The 2624-nt window shown below is 52.1% G+C and overlaps 1 long non-coding RNA gene across 1 annotated transcript; it reads left to right on the top strand.

Annotated features, from left to right (window-relative positions):
* Positions 1-1285: 1285 nt before the first annotated feature.
* LOC121360748 lies at positions 1286-2222 on the top strand. Its single transcript, XR_005956251.1, has 3 exons — positions 1286-1425; positions 1506-1593; positions 2130-2222. It is a non-coding gene; the product is annotated as an uncharacterized LOC121360748 (long non-coding RNA).
* The last annotated feature ends 402 nt before the right edge of the window (positions 2223-2624 follow it).

The raw sequence follows: 2624 nt of genomic DNA, 5'->3' as shown, positions 1-2624 counted from the left end.
CTGAACACCTGTAGAAATACCCAACTTTGTTTACCCACATGAAATAAGCTGAATCTCTTGGCATCTCTGCCCAGCCCAGGTCGTCTGGAGTGACAATGCTCTGCTCCATCAATGGCAGGGGCCTCTCCCTGTGTACAAAGCATACCTCAGGAATTTGATTCCCTGCCTTGTTCAATACTCGTCTGTGTCCATGTACATGGTTGTATGGAAGCAGCGGGCGACATTGTCTAGTTCACTGGAGGCTTTCCCTCTCAAGAATCATACTAATATCATTTCTGATGATGAAAAACACCTCTAAGAATATACAGAACAACAACTCACCCAGGACTACCAACCCCAACACTAAACCACGCACACAAGTGCCACATCCACTCAGCTTTTAAATTCCCTGCAGGAATGGTGACTCCACCACTGCTCTTGGCAGCATGTCCCAAACAACCATCACCCTTTCTGCAAAGATATTCTTTCTCATATCCAGTTGAATACTTCCCTGGTGCACTTTGAGACCGTGTCTTCTCATTCTGTCAATTGCTACCTGGGAGAAGAGACTGACCCCAAAAATGTCTGCGCTACCATTGCTTTCCAGACCTGGAGGATTTGGTGATGGATGTTCAGACGATCCCTGCCTACCTTGGCTTCTTCTTCAGCTCTGGTCACCTGTCCTGGCACTGACTCTGGGGCTGTCACCTCAAGCTCCCTTTCCCTCAGCAGTGAAGTGCTGCTGCCCCACCCCAGGGGCTCCTTGGCCCAGAACATCTGGAGCCAGACTGATGGAGGTGTGGAAAACAAGCTCAGGGCTTACCAAGGGCACACAGGGGTAACTAAAGGGGAGAGAGAGTGAAGGAAATTTTATTTTCTCCATCACATTTGCAAACTCCCCAAAAGAGCTGTTGGTGTGAAATGAGTGGCAAAACTTTCCACTCACTGTACAAACTTGAGCAATATTGCAATATTCAGTCAGATCTTCCACATCCCACTCTCAGTATAGAACAGAAAAACAGGGAGATCACAAGGAGGGAATCCATTTCCTCATTTCTACTCTTCCCAACACCAACCGCCTCTCTTGTCCATCCCATCCCTCTCCTGCCCAGCCCGTTACCGCTGCGCCGCGGGTGTCACAAGAGGTGTTGCATGGGGACAACGGTGACATTGATTGCAACAGCCCCACGAGGCCCCTCAGCCTCTGCCCCTGCAGCAGGGAGGGACCAGGGCCAGCCCCAGCACCCCCACAGCCATGGGGCACTCCCGGGTTGGCCCAGGCCACTTGTGCCAGCAGCAGCAGCTGGGGCCTGTCCCACCCACCAGCACTGCTATAAACCCAGCGTCTTTGGGGCACTGCAGCATTGCCTGGCCCCAAGGGCATCTGGACACAGCCATTCCTGCTGGCTTTGCTGCTGCCTGAACACCACAGCCTTTGTCAGGGAGGTGAGTGTGGGGTCTCTTTCCAGAATTCTGCACACTCAGGGTCCTGCTTGCCCCCATTGCTTTTGTTTCCCCATTTGCAGCCCTGCGAACCCTCGGAAGAGGTAGCAGCCATGAAGATCCTGTTCCTGCTCTTCCCCCTGATCCTCCTGTTGGTCCAGGGTGATGCAGGTGAGAAGGGAAAAGGGGAAAAGAGTGAAACTGTAAGCACCCAGCAGTGGGAATTCAGTGTCCCTGGAAGTGACCATGTTTGTGGGAATGATGAGAATGTAACAGGGGACTGGGCTCAAAGGTGTTTCCTGAGTGAGTTTCCAGATGGACACTGACTCTGGGTGGAGAGAGCCCATGGAAACAGAATCCTGGCTTGTTCTGTGGGTCAGGAACATGGAAAGTGACAAATCCCTGCCTGCCAGTCCTGCTGGTGCAAGCAGTGGTGGGAATGCAGCTGGGCACAAGCACAGCTCTTCCTCAATCTTATGCTGGTGTTTTCTACTCTCTGTTCTGGTGTGCCTCCAGTTTAGGGGGACAGGGACCTTCCAGGTGAGACACATTGCAAGTGGAAATGTGGCTGTGGCGGGATTGGTTCTGAGCCCTTCTCTTGGCCTGAAATGCACCAGTACCTGAGGGCATCAGCCTGTCTATAACCAGAGTCTGACCACTCAGATTATTCCTTTAATTATTCCTTGTGTCTTTCCCCATGGGAACAGGCAATGCAGCTGCATGCCGGTCAAAACGGGGAATCTGCATCAAGCATTATTGCCCCAGCGGTTCATATCGTGTTGCGGGAAGATGTTCACGAGGCTTTGCGTGCTGCAAAAGGTAAGGCCCAGATCCTTGGCTGAAGAAAGATTTTCCTCTTTTTTCCTCAGAAAGATCTGTTTAGCAACACCTTTCTAGACAGCACATGATCTATACTGTCCAGCATTTATGCTGTGAGAGAGATGCTTAAGAAAGGGAAAAATAGTCCTTGAAGGTTTGATCTCCCCTCACTGGGGCTGCAGGAGCCCAACGTCAGCCAGGGCCTCCCCACTCTCCCAAAGTCCCCAGGGCCTCATTCAGGCTCTGCAAAGGACTCACCAAAGCCACCAAAAAGTGAAGGGTTCACGGTCCTGGACGGCACAGAGGACATGATCCAGGTCTGGCTGCATCTGCACAGAGCTGGAGACAGGGCTGCCAGCACTGAGATAGCCCAGCTCCAACCT

The sequence above is a fragment of the Pyrgilauda ruficollis genome, unplaced genomic scaffold (assembly GCF_017590135.1).
Source record: "Pyrgilauda ruficollis isolate IOZ18807 unplaced genomic scaffold, ASM1759013v1 scaffold54, whole genome shotgun sequence".
In the NCBI taxonomy this organism is placed as follows: Eukaryota; Metazoa; Chordata; class Aves; order Passeriformes; family Passeridae; genus Pyrgilauda; species Pyrgilauda ruficollis.
Note: the sequence above shows the minus strand (reverse complement) of the source record. Positions and strands in the feature narration are given on the sequence as shown.